At 36.8% G+C, this 22449-nt stretch overlaps 1 protein-coding gene across 7 annotated transcripts in view; it reads right to left on the bottom strand.

Annotated features, from left to right (window-relative positions):
- Positions 1 to 22449, bottom strand: part of CAMK2D (calcium/calmodulin dependent protein kinase II delta) — a 317423-nt gene that overhangs the window by 193077 nt on the left and 101897 nt on the right. The gene's annotated exons all lie outside the window — the stretch shown is intronic.

Raw genomic sequence — 22449 nt, 5'->3', positions numbered from 1 at the left:
ATGTTGATTTCAGCTCAGGTCATGATCTTACAATTCCTGAGAGAGCCGCACATCAGGCTCCACGATAATAGTGCAGAGCCTGCTTCAGATTCTCTTTTTCTCCCTCTCTCTCTGCTCCTCCCCTGTTTGTGTTCTCTTTCCCTCTCTCTCTCTCTCTCTCTCTCTCTCTCTCTCTCTCTCTCTCTCAAAATAAATAAATTTTTAAAATATGGTAAGTTAAATACTTTATATTTAACCCCTACAGGAAGACGGAGTGGGCATAATGTGAATCAGGGAGTAGAAAATGAGAATGTAGATGTACTCTGCTTATGATTTGTAGTTAATAGCTTTTTGGGTTTTTATAGGAAATCTACATTTATGGTCTATCTGTTAAGTTTATAGTTAATCTGTAAAAGGTGAGGGACGTCTTTAGCAAATGTGATGTATGTTGCACCGATATTCTGCTGGTGGGAGCAATACAGCATGTCTCTTGTTAAGGCAGGTACCCTTTCTGACTGGTTGGTACTCAGGCAACACTAGTTGCTAAATATTTTAAATATCATTCCTGGTTGCTGTCAACTCCTGATTTTCTATCTCCAACCTCGAACTCCCACCAAACTGCAGACTCATCTGCAATAATGTATTTGACATGTTCACTTGAAGGTCCAATTGGCATTTTTAAATTTATGTGCCAGTGACTACTCCTCTACTCGTCCCTTACCACACATCCCCACCCTTAGCCATGCCCATCTCCACCTGGGGCAACTCTATCCTTCCAACTTCTCAAAATCTATCTTTGAGTCCCCTCTGTCTGTGGCAGAGTTGCACCTTTAAAGCACATCCTGAATCTGACTGTGGTGCTCCACCTCCACTACTGCTGTTCTGACTCAAGACACCGATCCCAACAACTGTCTCTGAACTGGTGTCCCAGGCTCTGCTTTGCCCTTGTTGTCCTCCATCAAAAAGGAGTACCGTAATCCTCTTCAAAGACAAGCCAGATCAGTTTGCTTCTCTCCTCAGAACTTTCCAAAACCTTCCCATCTCAGCGTTTGCTGCCATAACAAAATACCCCAGACTTGGGCGGCTCAAACAAGCCATGTTTATTTCTTATAGCTCCAGAGACTGGGAAGTTCCAGATCAAGGCGCTGGCACATTTGGTTCCTGATGAGAACTCTCTTCCTGGCTTGCAGAGGTCAGCCGCCTCAATGTGTCTTCGTGTGATGGGGGGTGGCAGGCAGTACCTCTGATGTCTCTTCCTCTTCACATAAGGGCACTAATCCTATCCTGAGGTTCCCCTCCTGTGACTTCATATTAACCTAATTATCTCACAGAAGTCCTACAACAAATGCCACCACATTGGAAATCAATGCTTCAACATAGGAACTGGACGGAGACACACACACACAGTCCATAACACCATCTCACTAGGAGACAAAGTGAAGGTCCTTACCACAACCTGGACACTCCTGTCACCTATCCGATGGCATCACCTCCAACCTCCTGCCCCCTCATTCCACACCACATAGGTCTGCGTGTTGCTCTCAGGAACATCAGGCAAGCTCCCAGCTCACTAGTCCTGGTGAGGTTCATTCCTCCTCACTTCCTTCTGGGTTTGGCTCCCTTATCACAGTTTGTTTATCCCCAGCCCCTATACCGAGGGTGTATGCAGAATAAGTTCTAGGGATTTTGTCAGCTTTGTACATGGCCATATCACAGGTACCTATAACAGTAAATAATACAGCAGATACTCAACAAGTATTTGCCAAGTGGAAGAATAAATCAGTAATGCTGAATTTTTTTTGTAGGCCAAGTGTAATTCTAAATCTGCAACGATTTTCTTACAATTCTCAAAACAGTTCTATATCCAAAATGGAGCATATCCTCAGTTTTAATTTTTCAAAATAACACAAAACAAATAAATCAAGCAGGATAAGAAAGTTGAAGGAGAGTAACACATAAAAGGGAATTATTTTAAGTTCCATTAGCAAGTTTCATAAACTTATGAGCCCTTATCTTTCTCCCCTGGGTTTCATTCGTGTTCGGTTTCAGAAATCCTCATTCAAGAAGCTAAATGCATTCTTTTGTTCTGGTTTGGGCACATAATTAACAATCTTTAGCAGCCAACAAACAAAAATCCAACTATTCAGTAGATCCCTTGAGATCTATCATCTATAGATTTACTCTGATATTAAATTTGGATACAGATAGCTATAAAATATCTACCCAGTAAGATATAATCTGAATATTGTTTTCAGAAACTACAAAAGTGTAAGTTTTTTGCCTGAAGCTTGGTTCACAGGCTTTTACTGTGCAGGCCTCAACTGCCTGGGCAAGCAAGAGCTGGAAAGCTCTTGAAATAACAATCAATTTTAAAATTTCAGACAAGGATTCTGGTCTCGGAACTGGTTCCCTAAGATTCTACACCAGCAAGAAAAAACAGCAACTTTGTTCCCATGCACCCTTAACTGGATATACAGCCTGATATCCTCCCTCTCCCAAATCTGCTTTTATGCATTCACTTCTTGGTTCCTCCTGATTTGTAGCTGAAGAGCCTGACCCACCAGTCACTCTTCTAACTTCTAAGGAGAAGGTCTGAGCTAGCAGCGTATGCAAATAATTCTGTACATTTGTGTGGGCACAGTATAAAGAAATTCAGATGAAGAAACAGAAGCCTGACTGGGAGATGAGGCTGAAAACTATTGAGCTGAACAGAAACACAGAAAACAGCTCTGATTAGACATGTGTGGGTGCAGAGGGGGTATGAGATCAAGAGACAGAAGAGGATGAAAGCAAGAGAGAGAATTGTACAGTAGAAGAAGAAAAATGAGGTGTTTGGAGAAAGTGGAGTGAGGGTGAGAGGGCCAGGCAAGAAGTGTCCTCTTTTCTAAGCTGTGACTCCTATTAGGGATATCTCTGCAGGGGAAAGGTTAGATACTTACAAGGTACAGGATACAATGTTCTCTCAGTTCTGCCAGGTGCACTTTTAGGAAAACAGTTTAGAGTTAGAGGTAGGAGACAATTGAATCAGTTTGTTGCCTTAGCAAAGAGAGATTTAAGAAAATGGAACTTCACCCTCACTAAGCAGATACCTGCTTCTAAAAAGCAAACTAACCAGGACTATGCTCCTATCCAGCTTTCACTCAACAACTTTAGTGAAAGTACTATTCAGATATTCCCCAGATGTCCCCAATTTGATCCCACCAAGAGGAAAGGAATGACTGAGACAAACCCAAGAACAACCCAAAGTGCCCCAACAGGGGGAAATGTGGAAAGGGCAGAGCTTCCCACCTGAAGTACGTAAAAATTTCAAATACTTTCTCCCTTTCCCAGGCGGCTAATACTGTGAATCAGACAAAAAAAAAAAAAAAAAAAAAAAAAAAAAAAAAAAAAATGCACTGTAAATTATGAAAGCAAATATGAACAGACATGATTATTATGCCATAGTTTGTGCTAGACTGAATGACAACTTGAATGCTAGGTCTTGAAGATAAAATGTGAATGAAGTCCCTAAATCCAATGAACTAAGTTTTGGAAGAATATGCAAATGTAAATAGGTAATGTTGTAACAGCGTACCTTGTAGCCTGCACAGCACCTCTGTAAAATTTTTAAAAAGCAGACTTTGCACCAGCCTGACTCATCCCTTCAGCTAGGCACCTCTGTACACAAAAAACCTTCCCCAGACTACGGATTAGAGGTGTCAAGGATGGCAGAGGATTGATGTTAAAGACCTAAAAATAAATAAAAGAAGATTATCCAGGCTTGGGAGTAGGGGGGGAGCAATTTCCCACAAAAGCGATGTAAATAAAAAGGCATCAAGAAAAGATGGAAAACTTAGAGATTATGGGGTGGGGCGGGTCCTATATGGCTGCAAGGTAGAGAACGACTAAGGGAACTGAGATGTAAAAAATTTTGCAAAGTTGGGATGTCAGAAATTTAACCTGAGGAACTAGGGAACCAGGAAAAGATTTTAAGGAGAGGAGTGCCAGACCTGATCTTCATTCTTAAAAGCCCCCCTTTTTAAAAAATTTTAATGTTTGTTTATTTATTTTGACGGGGGGAGGGGGAGGGGCAGAGAGAGAGGGAGACAGAATCCCAAGCAGGCTCCGCTCTGTCAAAGCAGAGCCCAGCACCAGGTCAAACTCACAAACCGTAAGATGAAGACCTGAGTCGAAATCAGAGTTGGACGCTGAACTGAGCCACCCAGGTGCCCCAAAGCCCCCTTTCTTAGAAGCAAAGTGAAGAGTTGAAAGGAGGAAAGGTTTATTACAGCCTGTCTATGTGGATAAAGAGGAGGCAACAGATTTAAAAGTCATTTAGGAAGCTAAGTGAGAGGAATTGCTAAGTGATGATGTAAGTACAGAGGAAAGGAAAGAGGTGGGCGGGATGACACCAGGTTTCTGGTTTAGTCAAGGCCATAAGGTAAAGCAGGGAACCCAAGCAGAGGAGCAGGTTTGGGTGGGGGTCGTGTGGGGTAGCAGTGGAAAACAAGGCCCATTTTATGCATGATGTTACTAGTAAGGTACCAGTAGAGCATTCCAGAAAATATTCCAGTAGGTAGTGGGAAACACATCTGGACAGAAATATTAAGCTGGAAAAAAAGTCGGTATGGGAGTAAAGAGCATACAAATGAGACGCCTGGGTAGATTTAAGAGATAGGCAAAGGAAGAGAGACTCAGGAAGAGGAATGAAAAGAAGTTGTCAGAGACAAAGAATAAATCTAGAAAATACTATGTGTGACAAAAGCCAAAGCAGGTGACTCACACTTTCAACTATCGAGAGATCAAGTAAAACCAGAACCTAAAACAGTTCACTGAACTTAGTAATAAGGGGGTGATTGCTAATCATGAGGAGAGCAGTTTCACGGCAACACATGAGCAGAAGCCTGAAGGCAGAGGCTGAGGAAGTGGAAACAGAATGCTTCTTTAAAATTAAAATTAAACAAACAAACAAACTGCTCAATGAGAAGGAAGTGGGGAGGAATTACTTAAATAGCTAACTGTTTAAATAATTTTTACATAGAAGGATGATTACCCAACATTATCCCCGGAACTGACTCATTTCACCTTCCATGGTTTGGGAAGAACATTGTTCCCTCCTCCCTAAATCTTGTCCTTGGAAATATTCAAATCTGCCCAATATCCTGTGTAAAACATTCCAGAGACAACACCAGCCTCTCTCTTCTCTGTATATCTAATTTGGGTACTTAACTGCATGCACTTTTAAACTGTTTCGTATTTTCATGTGTAAATGTCCTAACTTCCCACACAAGTAGGAAGCCCCTAACATGTCAACATTTGGTACCATGTTGGGTCATATTTTAGTGCTTTATTTAAATAAAAAGTAATGCAGCTGCACACAGAGCTCGCATAGCTTTGAGCAGAGGAGGAAGTAAAGAACAGAAGGCTTGTGTAGTAGAAATGTGAACTTTGGAATCAAACAAATGTATTTGAATCTTGGTTCCACCCTTCATAAACAAAGTCACCTCAGGCAAATTAATTAATCTCTTTGAGACTGAGCTTCTTCATATGCACAGGGCACACAGCAGGTGCTCAATATTTACCGAATTTACTCAAAAAATTGAGATAATAATACCTGTAGAGTAGTTGGGAAAATTAAATATGATCATTACAATAACTGCTTAGGCAGCATATTTCAGTTTGCAAAATAAAGGGAAAAGGTTACAAACGTGAAATAAGAGGGTGGAGGATGCGTTAAATATGTGATGGGGATTAAGGACGGCACTTGTTGCGATGAGCAGCAGGTGTTGTATGGAAGTGATGAATCACTAAATTCCATACCTGGAACTAATATTACACTGTATGTTAAGTAACTGGAATTTAAATCAGAACTTAAAAAACTAAGAACAAAAGAGAACAAACATCCAAGCAGTATTACAAAATCATTTATAAATAGATCTACAATCAAATTATATTAGATATAGCAGGAATTATCTCTTATATAACTAAAGGATTAGAAATCAAACAATCGAAACATCAGATAAATAAATCCCAGAAGTGAAAATCTTTCTCAGAAGACTAGTTATATTTCTTCAGTCTATATCTATTCAAATATATGCTAAAAACACGTGATTTTCAATGGAATGGGATAATTTTGTCTTCCACCGGGTTAGAGGTAAGAAGTGTAGAGGGGTCAAGGAAAGGCAGTAGCACCAGTGTGGGGAGACAGAAGCAGGACATGGTATGGAAAGTTGGGAGGATGGAAGGTCAAGGCCAGAGGCAGCTATCACAGGTTGAGGTCACAAATAGAGCTTTCTGCAAAGTCACACATGGGGGCTCATGAGCCCAGACTTCAAATGTGTAGAATAAATGGTCTAAAGCCCAGAAAGAACAAGTGAAGAAACAAGAGCTATGTCAGCAGGATCAATTACCAGCAGTGGGACAGGGCCTGGGACTGTGTTAATGGTCTTTTGAAAGCAGGATATTCTAATAGGTTATCGACACAAAGTGAGAATTGTTCACCATTGTTGCAGCTCACAGTCTACAGTTGTACACAAGTAAGTGAATGAGAGCGGGTCAGTATTTCTCAGGCTCAGCAGCGGAAACCAGCAGCCCTTCCTTCCACTGACCATCTTGATAACCTACTGAAACGGCTCTGTGCCTAGATGTGGTGTGCTTATTTCTCCCACCAGGGGAAATTTCTGTTATATCCGAGATACCAAGATGTTCAGCATGGCATTGCCCTCTCTGAGCAGTATCAAACTACCCTCCAGGACTCACACTCCACTGCCCCATTCTGATTAAACTGGGCAGAGTCTTTAAGGGGATCCAAGTCAGCTCTCCTAGTGCCAGGAGATTTAAAGAACGTGGGAATTTCCTCATGAGATATTTGCAAACAAAGATAAATAAAATATGTTCTCTTCTGTATTCCCATAGAATGAATCCTCTATTACATCAAAATTAGTTCACTGTAGTTTATACCCATTGTTGTCAGAATGGTTTTGTGTTATTAATAAAGGCAAATTCTCAACTGAGGCCCTTTCATAAAAGGTGCAGATCCTGGTAGACTCAGGGTGTTTGGGGAAGGATGGGGGAAAGATGAGAAACAAAAAGGGAAGGACCACAAAAATATCAGAATAAACAGAAAAGATACCACCCTGTCAGATTCGTGGCTTACAGAGCAGCAAATCTGCCAAATGAAGACAAAACTGGCCTAGGTTATATATAAGGCAAAAATCTAAAATAGGAGAAAAAGTCAGGGCTCAGAGTTATTTTAGAAATAGCGCATGTATGTGTAAATTCAGAAGTAATCTGACAATTTTCAAGTAAAAACAACAAAGAAAGGTAAAGTTTGAGTGATATCAGCTCAAGCTGTAAACCAAATTTAAGATTCATAGGTTTACTAGGTGTGGTAGTTAGCTGATGAGAAGAAAAAATGTGGGCAGCAACTCTTTAGAGCCTCATTAATGAAGTGTTCGTGACTGCTTTACACTACAACGGCAAAGCTGCACCGAAGGACAAGAGACGGCATGGCCAGCAAAACGTAAAATACTTACAATTGGGTGCTTTACAGAGAAAGTTTGCCAAATCTTGCTGCAAAGCAAGGCTCCTCGTGGGCCTCTAAAGGAATTGGTGAGGACAGGACAAGCCTACTATAGAAGCAGGAGTTACACCAACAATCAACCCTCTTTCTTTACTCAACAGTTTAGTAAGTTCATCTAAACAGCAGGCATTTGCTTTGATGTGTGGAGCACTCAAAAACTAAGGGCTATCCCATAAATGTCTAAGAATGAGGCTCACTAACCAAATCAGTAGATGATCTGGCAAGGGAAAAAAAAAATGTTGGCATTTGTTTGTAGTACAGTTCTGCTTCCGAGGGTATCACTAAAATGCTTCCCAAAATGGTGGGCAAGCAGCTGGAAGTTTTAGGTACCTGCCAGATAAAGGAGACAGTGACTCTGACCACTAGACAAAGATGCCTCAGATTCTCCAGGTTGCATGGGAAATATGTCAATGATTACTGAAAGGGTGTGGACCAAGATTCCAATAGGATGGGAATTTCAGACTAAGTGATAAGGGACTGTTTAGGAAGACCAGGCGGTAAAAAGAGATATATTAACTCATATGATTTGACCTTCCAGACCAGGTAGAAGCCCTACGTTTGCTCTCCTGTTTTGCAGTTTTTGTTTAGGTGTGGGCTTTCCCTGGGCCACTGATACTCATTTTAGCTAGATGAAAATGAAAGTTCCATTGAGGAACCCTCTGCTTGCATAAAACAACATAAGTTAAAATTTATACTTTTTTTCCAATTTTATTAAAGGACATTCCTTTGTTCCATTTCAGATTATCTACACTTAATAAAAACATATGTTTATTAACATGCATTGTTTAATGCTTGCAACAGTTATTTATTGAGCACATACCCTTTTTTTTTTTTTTAACGTTTATTTATTTTTGAGACAGAGAGAGACAGAGCATGAACGGGGGAGGGTCAGAGAGAGAGAGAGACACAGAATCTGAAACGGGCTCCAGGCTCCGAGCTGTGAGCACAGAGCCCGATGCGGGGCTCGAAATCACGGAACCGCGAGATCGTGACCTGAGCGGAAGTCGGACGCTTAACCGACTAAGCCACCCAGGCGCCCGTATTGAGCACATACCCTAAGCCGGACACTATTTTGTTCGTATAAGGGATACGAACAACAGTTAACAAGCAAAGTCCCTGCCTTTATTGGGTTTTATGTGCTAGTGCGTAGAAAATTGATTTACTTTACTGGCTACTGAACAAGTAAATGTTCAGTATCATGATAAATGCTACAGAAAAAAACAAAGCAAGGAAGGAAGAATATAGGGAGCGCAGGGTGGTCATGGGGAAGGAAGGTTGCTTTTTTATGCAGAGCTGTCAGGGGAGGCCTCCTGGATGAGGTCACGGTTGAGCAGCGGCCTAAAGGAAGTGAGCCAGCATCACTGCAGTGGGGAGAAGCAGTGCCCTCAGAAGGAACACAGGGTACAGCGGAGGAACCCCCAGGAACCCAGAGGGGCTGGGTCAGAGCAAGTGAGGGAGAGAGAAGAAAAGTAAGGTCCAGAAGGTAAAGGGACAGGTAATCCTTGGGTTGGGCCTCAGACCATTGTGAGGGCTGTAGGACTTGTCCCGAGTGACGTCAGAAGCCACTAAGCAGCTTTTGAGCAGAGACACATGGTCAGAATTCACGGAGGCCACAGCAATCCTGTTAAAATTAAGCAGGATCCTGCCACTTCACTAAACAATAAAATGTTCCCAAATTAAAGACAAATAACTACAACATAAACATGCCCATTTGCATATTTTCTCAAAAAAATAACACTTTCTAGTTTTTGGAAAAACCTCAGGAGAGAATTACAACTTTTTTTTTTTCATTTTATTGTGAGATAAACACTTTGCAACCGCTATATTAACACATCACCGATTCAGATTAAATGGGGAGAAGACCTGTCAAACTTAAAGACTAAATAATCTCTTTGATTTAAATAAATTTCACTATCCTTTAGTGTGTGAAGAAATAAGACTTGCCAACAATGCCTAATAAAACTTCTCTTAATAAACAGATTTTTAAAGGATTATAATTAGCATATGTCAGCACCAGTCTATGCTAGGTTACCTTCTGATTACAATGCAATTCCTATGCTTCACTTTAATTAGATATGTCTTAATTGTCTCAAAAGCAGTTTATACTCTACATTAGATGCATATCTATAATCTTACATTATTCATTTTCTTAAAATTTTTTTGGGGGGTGCATTAGTAATGTAAAGGTATAAGTAGGCATAAGTAAGTGTAAAAACTAGCTCAGTTTCTGTCCAGAGGTTTAATTACCAAGGGGGCTGGGTGGTATTTCTCCCTTCCACAGTCAGGTTGCATCTCCAATCTAAAAATGCATGCTTTTTGATAACACATTGGAGAGAAATGGAGAGAAATCTGTGAATCCTTTTATGTGAATTACAAAATCATTAAGACTAACATGAGAGTCACATTTAAGATTAAGAGACCATTTTACTTTATTTCTTCAAAGTAAGTCTTGTTCCATTTTAATATGATATCTATTCCAAAAGGTCCATATTTGGGCTCTACTGGTCTCTGGAATATTCCAAACTACATGAAATATTGGTGTCAATATACAATTTTATGGACAGGGACAAAAGTTTATCTGAACAAGTTTCAAAATCCAAAAAGGATAAAATCAAAATGAGTCACAATAAAGATAAAATTATCTTCCAGATAATTACTTCTTTCTTATCCACATGTGATTCTTGGGAGGTAGTCTCCTCATTTTACTTAAATATTGACTTACAGAGTTTATTCATAGTTTTAAATTAAAAAAAAAAACCTTTCAATATGTAAATATCCTTTTTCAGTGATTTAGGACAAATCTATATTCTAAGCTGTGACATCATTTATGACTGACACTTAAACTAGTTCTTTATTTTTCTACTCTTTTGTTAAATGGGAATATTTTAGAAAGTTTTGCTCACAGGATAGTCTATATAAGTATCATTGCTTACTTGGCTTTCATTTAAAGGGACATACTAATTTTTTTTTTTTTTTTTTTTAATAAGGAAATTGCCTGGGTCCAAAGTTAAACCAAATAAGTCTGACTCTTTGTCATATCATTGCTATTCTTACCCTATATCAGGGTTTCTCAATCTCAGCACTATTAATATTTTGGACCAAATAATTCATTATTGTGCAATGTTGGATGTTAGAAGCATCTGAGGCCTCTACTCAATTGATGCCAGATGGGCACCTCCAGTTATAATGACCAGAACACATACTGCCAAATGTCCCCAGGAAGAAGAAACAGTAGGCTACAAAATCACCCCAGGTTGAAAACCTACCTTAAATCAATGATTTTTTCGCTTTTTGGGGGTGGGGGAAAGGGAGTGGCCTAATCTCATTTCTCTTGTCCATATTATGAATATATTCTTAGAAAGTGACCAGGAGATGTAATTTAACTTTAAAGGGTAGATTTATAAAAGGGGTATCAAAACAAAAGGTTGCTGGAATAATCTATAGATATGAGAATGACATTTGAAAACCATGTTTTATCATAGCTCTTTTATAAAGTTCTTAAGAAATAAGTTTAAATGTACATTTGGTACTACCAGCTTTTAAATGAGAAATTGTTTGGGGGATAGCAATTGGCAGAAGAAAAAAATATGATCTTCAATTTCACAATAGCTCCAACAAAATTAAGCCTGCTAATGAAACATAGTCTTAATCCTTTCCTTATAGTTAGAAGACTATAAACTGATATAAGCCTATCTAAAGTCAACACATTTAAACCATTTTTGCTAAAATGAAAAGAAGCCTATATTGCTTTTTGTACACTTCCAAATATTTTGTCCCCAGAATATAACTTCCTTTTATTCATCCACAATAAAATTTTATAAATTTTATATATAAATTTGTTTTAAAGCACATTCAGAATAAAAATAATCTAAGAAAATTATTATTGGTCTTAGAAAATCATTTTCATACTCTTTACAACTAGATATTGGTCATCATCTGTCTTTGACCATCTTCACAATCATCACACTGCTGTGTACACATTTATCTACTTTCACTATCCCTTGCATGTAAATCTTAAAAATACTTTTCATACTCTCTAGAGTTTTATGTGGTCTCCCACATGTAAGTCAGATAGGATATATAATTAAAGTAATTATAAGGTTAATGAGCCAATAAACGATATACATTTGGCTAAGTCATGAGAGACCAGTGAGAAGTGATCCTTTCTCCAGTTGATAGAATGTGGGGGAAAGAACACTCTAGAAATGTTCAGCCACAGTTAAGTGTTGAGGTTGGTGTAGTGACTATCCTACTTGTTCAAAAGGTACTTTGAGAAGCCAATTTGACAGTCTTTATTTCCTGCATGAAAAAAAGAACCCAAAATCAAAAGTCTAGCTACATTCAAGTCTTGGTCTAGGAGGAATGATCATAACCACTGCCAACCACTGCCATCCTGAAGATGAATGCTCAAATGGGGAGAGACTTGCAGTTTTTAGCAAAAAGTGAATGATCAGGGTTTTATGTGGTGTTATTTGCAATGTTGATTTTTCCTTCTTTGTCCATGCCCCCCCCCGAAGGTATTTTCCAATCTTTAAAAATAATTTAATCATGTTCTCAAATCAACTAAATTTCTAATTTCTTCCACCTTCCTTTTCCTTTGTCCCCTATTAATGATATCAACATCTCTCCAGTCACCCTAACTAGAAACCTCACAGAAACCACTTTCTATATCATTTACCACAATTTAACTTCTGCCCAAGATCTCCTAATTCTACCTTCACAATATCTCTAGTATCTTTGCCCTTCTTGCCATCTCTGTTCCCATTACCATGGTTCAGGAATTCATCATTTGTCTTATGCATAAACTAATTCAAAAGACTTTCAAATGCTCTTTCAACACAAATTTCTCCTGACTCCAAAAAATTATGTTTATTACTGCCAACTTTTTCTTCTAAGAAACCAATATAATTATGAGTCAACTAAATAAATCTTTAATAATGCCTCATTTCTAAAGATTAGAAATCAAACACTTTGGCATAGAAAAGCCAAGACTCTATCTTATCATTCCCAATCAAGCTTTAAGGCCAATATACAGATTATACTCTAGTCATTCCAGATTTTCTATCATTCTTCGAGTGTAACCATAGACTTTTACAACTGATCTTTTCCTTTTGTTTTGTCGTTCTATACTGTTATTGAATACAATACCTACTTCTTTATGGCAAAAATTCTTTTCATTATCCAATGTATTTCAGCTAAAATGCTTAGTTTATTCCTTAGAGCTCTCATGGTACATTATTAATAGATTCATTAAAGTTTGTAGCCACAATGTATTTTAGTTGCACACATAACTCTCTGCCCTCCAAAACTGTGAACTTGTGGTCAAGGACTATGATTCATTCATCTTTGTAGGCTTTCAGTATTTTAATTGCAACAGAGTTAGCAGTATTCAACTCATTGCTTAATAGTAATCACTGGAAACAGAAGACAACTTGCAAATTACATATACTTTTATTCTGCTCATCTTTTTTGTCATTTTACCTTTACCCACACTGGTATAATTCTTTAATTCTGAAATCAAATATGGATTTAAAAAAAAAACCACTCATCTAATGATGAGTTTTAAGAAATTAAAAGAAAAAAATAATAGTTTACTTTTTATTTTCATTTTTACTTTTAAATTTATTTTGAGAGAGCGAGCGAGAGCATTCATACACACTACTACAGGGAAGAGGCAGAGAGAGAGGGGGAGAGAGAATCCCACACAGCCTCTGTGCGGACTGTTAGATCTGAGCCGAGCTCAAGAGTTGGACATTAACTAACTGAGCTACCAGGCACCCCAGAAAAAATAATATGTAGAAAGAAATTAAATAAGTTTATTTTATTATATTTTTCAAAAGCTTTTAAGAAATGTTTTCAGAGCTAAGCAAAATATAACACTATGCTTCAACAATTCAATTTGAAAGTAGAGCTCTGCTCTCAGTGAAAAATAGATTAATAATTAAAGCACAGATGTGTATGTGCATTTTTTAACAAATCCAACATAAAGTCATCTATATATGCAAAATCACTGATACCTAATGAAATCATAATTCAGAATATCCTTATGGTGGAAATTTAAGTTTCCAGTTTTTGTTAGTCAAATAATCCATTTTCTGAACAGAACACATGACAGACAAGATTTCCTCTACTTCAAATAATGGAATCATAAAAATTACTGCTATCTTCTTTGGTGGTTAACATTGCAGGTTACAGAAATTTTTCTTATTCTATGCATTTGGTTGAACTACTTACACATAAACTCATCACTAAAAATTTGAAAGTAATCTTTGAAGAATAAACTATAAAAACTACTGACCTTCAATAGTGTGGACAGAATATTACCAAGCAGTTTGTATCATTTCATAGGAAATGTATAAATTACGACAGAAGTACAAAATGTGAAAAAATACCTTAAGAAGAATTCAAGTTATATGACTGTTTGTACCTATTTCCTTTCCTTCAACACAGGCTTTTAGCCTTTCACACTAAATAATCAACAAAATGAATATATCAAACAACAATCTGACATAATCATTACTCTACAGCAAGACCATTAGAGCTGGGGTAGTTTTTGGGAAGCAGATGCGAATCAAATACAAAGAACAAACACTTCTACCTGTGGAACATTTTAAAAGAGAATATATTCTTCAAATTTATAAAGAATAAGAATATAGAGCTACCTCTCCTAAAGTGGCAACTTTTCTATCAAACTAAACCACGGTTACCTTACAAAATGCTAAAAATAAATGTATAATGGGACTCTAAATTACACTTTCAAAAGTTATCTGAAAACTCTAAATTATTATTCCTTTGTCTATTCTATTAAAATAAGTTATAGGCAAAGATAAAAATAAGCTATAAGCAATAATTGCTTAAAACACTCCCCCTCCCGCACACACATATATGCACAACTCCAAGGGTTTATCTGGTCTTAGAATCCATCATCTCATAAGTGTCATATCCTGATTCTTTTTCTACAAATTAAAGAATAGTTTTTTTTTTTAAATTATCATATGTTACACATCAGCTACTGTTGTTAGTTTCCTTAACTTTCATTGTTTTCTGACAAATATTTCTCACTCACTTTCCCCATCAATAAAAGAGGAGAGTAAAAGATATTCTTGCATAGCAAGTAAATAATTCAGGATCAGATATGACTGCTTAAAAGGTTTTTCACCAAGACAATAAAAACGATTGGCATTAAAATATAATTAGTTCTACAGTATCTGTATTTGCCATAAGTATTTCAATGATCTCATGCTGATATTTCCCTCAGAGAATAAGAACTAGAAATAAATAGAATTATATAATATCTGCAGCAAAGGATCTCAGTCTGCTGTTATTTTAACGAATTTTCATAAAATTTGGAGATCCGTATTAAACAACAATGTGAATAATTCAGAATTACACAACTCTAGGCAACACAGTGAAGTGCTGAAGAGCCTGGATAGTGATAACCAGTCTGTGGCAGCTGAAATCTCCTCAATTCTTCTACTTACTAGCTATCTGACTTTGGTTAACTGTGTAACCTGTTTGGGCTTTATTTCCTTGTCTGTAAAATGGAGATGAGAATGGCACTTGTTTGTGTTGAAGATTACAAGACTGGATGCATGGAAAGCATTTAGATTACTGCCTGATAACACAGTCAACAGTTCTCCTGTTAATTCTAGTGACAAAGTTCATTGGAATTCCAACCCAATATTTTTTTCTTTTATTCAGGCCATCTTCAAAGCTTAACACAATAGCTTATTGTATCTAAGTTTATTTTTATTGCAAAACTATCAGAAGAAAGGGAAACAGCAATGATTTTTAAGGGATTAAAAGGTTCCTCAGATCTTTTCAGGGATTCCAGGTTACAGGAGTTATTCTTACCCAGGGTGAGGTAAGGGAATGGAGAGTGGATTCTATCAAGCCCCAGTAAAACAAGCAAACAAAGAAACAAAAAGGTGCTAGTAATGTTTGGAATTATTTTTTCTTTCATAGTTTCAGTGTAGGGCACAATTCTGAGCCCAAGAAACTGTTAGAAACTTTCAATATTCTGGTACGAGATTCTACCCTGAACTTAGTGAAGACAAGACAAAATGGACATAAAATAGGTTTAGAAGAACAAAACAGAAGATATGTTTAGGCATTATGCGTTGATAAATCAAAGTGTACTATTCAGTAAGTCCAAAGCACAAATTGTCCTTCATTTGTAACAGAAGAATCATTTATTCTCTATAGTTTCGTATAAAATCCAACTATTCTAATATAACACAGGGAAGTGGCTATTTCACTGATACAGGTAAAAAATAATTTATTTACAAAGAAGCCAATAAAAAGGACTCATATTCAAACACTAATTAAAAATGAATTTAAAATGTTATCTTGTATCAACAATTTTTATATCCATATTTTATCTTTCTACCAAATAATTTGTTTACTGAAGATGATGATAAATTTAACTTTCAAGCAAGAATTATGAAGGGCCCATCACTGGTACCATAATAAATGAAAAGAAAAAAAGAAAAAGCTACAGTAGATAATGAGAAATTTTGAAAATAATTATTTGCTGGATAAAAAAAAAAAAAAAACCTTTCTGTGCTGTTTCTCACATTTGTGAAGAGAGGGTAATCAATTCTACAGACAACAAGATATTCTGAGAAGTAATTTAGCCTTTACACCAAATAATCAAGATAAAGAGGTGAGATTTAACCAAATAAAAGGTGAATATAAAACAAGAGTACTTTGCCTTGTTACTACTGAATAGTGTTAAATTACCTTTTATCTACTGAAAAGTCAGTAGAGCAAGTTGTTTAGCAATAAAAATTACTTATTCTTGTATAATTACAAACTGTTATGAATATTAGGCATAATTGCCAATAATGGAGGAGGTCATAGAGAAAAACTTTAAGTGTCACTCTCTTGCAATGTTGTTATATTTCTCACAACATTGAAAAAGACTTTTGAGTATCATTCATAAAATCATTAACTTTGTTTCCTCAGCACACTAATTAACATTTACTCTGCACTGTGTTCTCCTTTCCCATGCGACTCTTGCAAAGGATTCCAAACTGGAATATCATAACAAATAGACCTATAAGGCATTTTAATCATTTGCTAACTAACTACTGGGAATATTTAAGTATTTATTGAATTTAGGCTTGCACAGTGTGATTCGAGTGTTTCTTAAAAATTCTAGGAACCTGGAAGAGGACTGCATGCAGAGTAGAACAAAAATGTAAAATTTTGCTAAAAGCAAAAGTCCAAAAAACAATCAATCAACACACACCACCACCACCGCCAAACAAAAGTGACTTAATTTTGTCTTGTGAAAATCAGAGGTATGACATTTAAATCAAGGATTATTTGCAAAGACTAGGGAGATCTCAGATTGAAGTTGAAATATTAGTTTTACAGTAGGACACGATGCCTCCTAAGGTCAGGGAAAAGAAAAGACACTACATGCAAAATGAAGTAATAAGCAAGTTGTGCATTTTTAATCCCTTTGGAGATCTGTGTGTGACCTTGGGTATTATCTCCCTTACTGAACCCTCCAATCTCCATCTGCAGAATCTAGGTTGGATTTAGATAATTCCTAAAGGCTCTTCCAGTTTTACATTCTAGGAAAAGAAAGTTATATAAATCCTAGATGCCATAAATGATCACTCATGAGTATGGAAAAACCTGCTTATATAGAAAGTGTCAGAGCAGAATAAAGTGAGGTTCACAGAGTCTATAGACTTTTCCACTAATATTGTGTCTTTAATTTTCTATTGCATCTTATAATGAGTTATTTTGTTTATGTGTTTTGGGGTAGTGGCTGAGAGGCCTGGTAGGAAGGTAGTAATCACTAAGGTATTATGATGTTATCTCAGAATGGTTAACTCACTGTACTAGGGGTCTGAGGGTAATAATACAGACTAGATTTTTTTTTTTTTAAGGCCACATAGCCCTTCGTTTGGCTCGCTAGCTCCTGGGATTCATTGAGCCATATCAGTAAAGGCTTACCTTACAAAGGAGGTATTGATCCTCTACAAATACAAATGTTCCTTTACACTTTCAAAAAACTGTCTTGCTCTTTCTAAAGTCTACACAAAGTGTAACTTCAGGTCTTCAGAGAATGGGATAGCCCAGCAACAAAATTTATCATCCCACAAACTGAAAAGCTATCTCACATATCGATCTCCTTACAAATAAAGGGTAAGTGTGTATCTTCTCACTTGGGACCTCAGATAGGTTAGATCAGAGTTCTTGATATTTTCTCTTTTCCTTTCTTGGCCCACTTCTTTTCAGATTAATATAGTCGCATTAAATGAGCATTTTGCCTGATCTCCCAAAACTCCCTGTTTAAATTATTTGGACTTCACCAAAGGTTTCAATAAATTCCTCAATAATAATGTTTACCAAAGATCAAGTATGAAAAAAACAGAAATATAAAATAATTTTGAGAACAATTTGGCTATTGCCTCAAGTATTTTATTTCACTACCTTAAAGGTATTTTTCCCTCACTTTAGTAGATATGCTAACATATATAGCTCAAACTATTTGATTTACCCCAGATCTCTTTATACCTCAAGAAAAAATGAGCCCATTTTATTAAAATAAAGGATGAACATAACAATAAAAAATAAGCTAATTAACAGAAGATTGAGGTGAGATATTATCTCCGCATTTCTTTAACACCTGAAGATAAAGTTAGCTATAATCTTTCTCGTTGGGGGTTCAACCAGAATTGTCAAGCCAGCTGCTCTAAATGCAGGGAAAAGATGGAGCTGCTCAGAAAACTGCCTGCACTCCCAAATTTGTTGAACCAAAAGACGCATGGTGCTTTCTTGTGGACTATGTGGAGCACACAGAAGAGAGGTCCACCTGTAGCTATTTAAATTCTTACCAAAAAGATGGTGCCAAGGAAGATAAACACCTTAATTAGTTCTAATGAACTAATGAAGCACTATATCATCTCTGATTGTGCTGAGCTGACTACAGTCCATTTTACACATAGCAGACAGAACAAATCAGATGACAACACACTTTTGCTTAAGACCCTTCTACTGGCTTCTCATTGCACTTAGAATAAAACCTAAACAACTCTAACCTGGCTTACAAGGCCCTACGTGGTCACGCACCTACCTATCCTTCTGACCTATGGCAGGTTGCTCTCTCCTTCACTCATGGTAGGCTCCACGCCGATCCTCTGACTCTTCCCCTAACAGGGAAGTTCACTCTGCCTGTAACCTTTTCTCGCTAAGGTTCTTCATCATGGATTCTTGTCTTAAAGATATCAATTTAAATGTGACCCCTGCAGACATATCTTGCCTGGCAAGCCACTCTAAAGTAATGACAAAGACTGTCCCCTTGACCAAAATGTAGGCTCCTTTGAGCCCACTTTTTGACTAGGCCTTGTCTCAGCCCTATACTCAACCTGGCTAAGATAGTCTTAGCAAAGAACTTACCAAGTTATCCCTCCATCTTTGATATGTGATTGCCCCTGACATCTGATCAAGTTCTTCATCCCTCACCATTGATGTCAAAGTCTATGGCCTTCCTTTAATAAGAGTCTTGTTAGTAGTTTAGTAAGTTCATTAAGAATCCCCCCACGTTTGATATCTCCTCTTAGTAATCTTCACTTCATTGACCCCTCATTCTGCTCCCTGGCTATAAATCCCTACTTGTCTCTGCTGTATTTGAAATTGAGCTAAACTCTTTACCCTAATGCAATAATATAGAATAAAATCTGTCTATTGACTTTAATGAGTGTCTGATTCTGTTTCTCTTTGATAGCAGCCACCCAATCCTCTGGTGTCAAATTACCCTATTTCAATTCTCTGCATAGAACTAATCTCCATGACATAATGATGGCCATTTATGGTCTATCTCCTTACACTACGGTGTGACCTTTGGGAAAAGCAGGGATATTGTTTCTCTTGATTCCCACTTCATCTCCACCAGTGTGTTGAGCCTAGAAACCTGCTGGTAACAGCTATACACTAAATAAATTTTGTTGAGTAAGACAATTTAAAAAATTATATTTTCATGGTTTATCTAAATGGGTATGAAAGCATGTAGAAGAGAATACCGAAAGTTATCATTATACATAAGATCTATCCACAAAAGGCAGAAATAAATACCACAAATCTTAAAAGTTGTTTCCTTTGGTTTCTTCTTTAGAAATCACTGTATTTTCCAAAATTTCCACTGTGTGTTTTACTTTGAAAATCAGAAAAGCATTAAAAAAAAACTAAAGAAAAAAAAAGTGGCTTATGAATTACCAATTTTAGTTGGTTTATAATGTGTTTCTTCAAGAGAAACCTTTTCCTTGCAAGTTCTCAGATTATCAATTCTGTGCCAAGAGAAAGGCCCATAAAAAAATAAAAAAAGTAACCAGCAAATTTTCACTGGAGAAAAAATTGTCAAAAGTTGTATTTTCTTCCTTCAAGTTCTAAAACCTGAGAGATTTTAAGGTAACCAAGCAAAAAACAGAATAGAGGAAAGGAAAAAGAGGATAAGAGTCCCATACTAGATATCACATCTATTCAGGAGAATCAAGACCAAATGCTGTTTTTCTGGAGTGAACTGAAGCAGTAGTGAGTAAGCACGAGTGATCTATGTGACACTGTTAACCAAGTGCAATAATCTCAACAGGAACAGCAGGACTCTGCTTATTGCACGGTTTGCCTCTACTCTTCAGTATAATCTCAGATATCCATTATGGCATCCATCTTTAGTTTGCTGCTACTATTTTTTTGACAATTACTGTTGGTGTTTAATCATCTCTCTTTACACGACAACATACAACATCGTCAGATTTCATAACATGAAGATCAATTAAGATAATCAATTAGGATAACACAGAATGAAAAACAGCTCAAACACATTTCTCAAAGTAGAAAAAAAGTTTTGGTGGAATCCACTGGATGAGCTCTGGCCTCTGAGTTTTTACATCGGCTGTCTGTTCCCTCTGTCTGTTGATCCTTTTTTCACCAGAGAGTCAAATGACTTGCTTCCTCCTGTTCTTCAGGTCTTCCAGTTTCATTCTCAGCAAAGTCACCCTGACCAACTATCTAAAATCAAAATCCCCCAACATTCCCAATTTCCATTCCCTGCTTTATTTTTCTTCTCAGTACCTATCACAATATATAATATCCTATACTTTGTTTATTGTCTGTCCACCCCAAAAATGCAACCTATATGAGGGCAGGTATAATGGTCTGTTGTATTACTGCTGTATTACCAGAGAATTAACTTGTTGAATGAATGAATAATATGAACGAATTTGCCACTGTTATCATTTCTGAGAGTGAGTCTTAGAAGTATAATCTATCGATGATTCATACCCTGCAGTACGGGGTCACTAAAAATCTTTCTTGTGATTATAAACAGATCCCAGAATTCAAGGACCTGTAATTTCATAGTTGCTTTCATACTCCTGAACTCTTGAGAAATGGAAGAAAATCTCAAGTGAGGCAACCAAGGAGCCATGATATTGGCTGCTATGGACCACTGAAAAAAATTATATGTAGTGGCAGGGTATGTAAAAGGTGCTGTCTAGCTCAGAAAACTTTAGAACTTTCCCCCATGAACAACTTCCCCTTCATTAGTAAGGTTATTCTACATGGGTTTTCAAAATGAAAATTGTTCTTGTTTTAGTTTGAGTGTCTTTAGAATGTTTGACTTTGGTCTCCTAGAGGAAATGAGGACAACTAGTTTCATTATCTACAAAAACTGAGTTTCACAGAAAGACCCTGATTAAAAACAAAATAACAACTCTTGTTCATAAGAATAACAAGTGCATAAAATTTCATTTTATCTTAAACCTGAACATGAACAGTGCTCTTTAAGCCATAGTGGGTCATATTGTGTAATTTCTCACTAGCCAATATTATGGGCTGAACTGTGTCTTTCCAAATTGTGTCTCAATCCCAGTACCTCCAAAAGTGACTGTATTTGAAGATGAGGTCTTGAAAGGGCATTTAAGTTAAAATGAGGTCATGAAGGTAGACCCTAACCCAAAATGATGGTGCTCTTATAAGAAGAGAAAATTACAACAGAGACAAGACCATGTAAAGACACAGGGAGAAGACATCTATCTACAATCCTAGGAGGGAAGTCTCAGAAGAAACAAACCTTGCCAACACCTTGATCTCAGATTTCTTACTTCCGGAATTGTGAGAAAATAAATGTCTCTGTTAAAGCCATCTAATCTGTTGTAGTTTGTTATGGCAGCCCTAGCAAAATAATATAGCCAACAAAGACTGTCATCAGGGTAAAATACTTAAAAAGAGGTAGATTTACATTTCAGCATTGTTTTGTTCTCTCTCCAACCAAAAGGTTCACTTTAGACAGCTGCTAGTTTGTTAATGCTTCAGATTTACTTGGCAGTATCCATTCATTCACTTAAGAATCTAAGAAGTATGCAGGATACTAAAAACTACAAGAGGAACAGAAATTGAATGGTCCTATTCATAAAAATAGAAGAACTATAAACCTTCTCAGTGAATGATTTTGCAATTCTACCACATTATCACTCCCTCTCTCACTACCTTTATATCACAGTTTGGTTGACAAGAAATCTCACCAGAGATGGGCAGTGCTATTTATCCAAAATAATCAAAACTCTTGTCACAGAATCATGTTCTTGTTCTTTTTGTTTTTCTTGTTGCTCTTTTTCTTTCCTTTGTTTCTTCTATTTTTCTTATATTCAGCATTTTTTTTTTTTAATTTTGAACATTATCATGCTATTTTGTAATTCATGAGGGATAATATTCTAAAATAACTTTACTAGTTTCTGGAAAAGAATCAATGATTATAAGAAAAACTCCTCACAGGATAGGGTAAAAAGTAATTTAGCTGACTAAAATAATGACATAAATTCTGTCTCCAAACTTCAGCAATGGCAGAAAATCCTTGAAAACACATAAAAGGACTATTAACCTAATGATACTTT

This window comes from Panthera leo, chromosome B1 (assembly GCF_018350215.1).
Source record: "Panthera leo isolate Ple1 chromosome B1, P.leo_Ple1_pat1.1, whole genome shotgun sequence".
Lineage (NCBI taxonomy): Eukaryota > Metazoa > Chordata > Mammalia > Carnivora > Felidae > Panthera > Panthera leo.
Note: the sequence above shows the minus strand (reverse complement) of the source record. Positions and strands in the feature narration are given on the sequence as shown.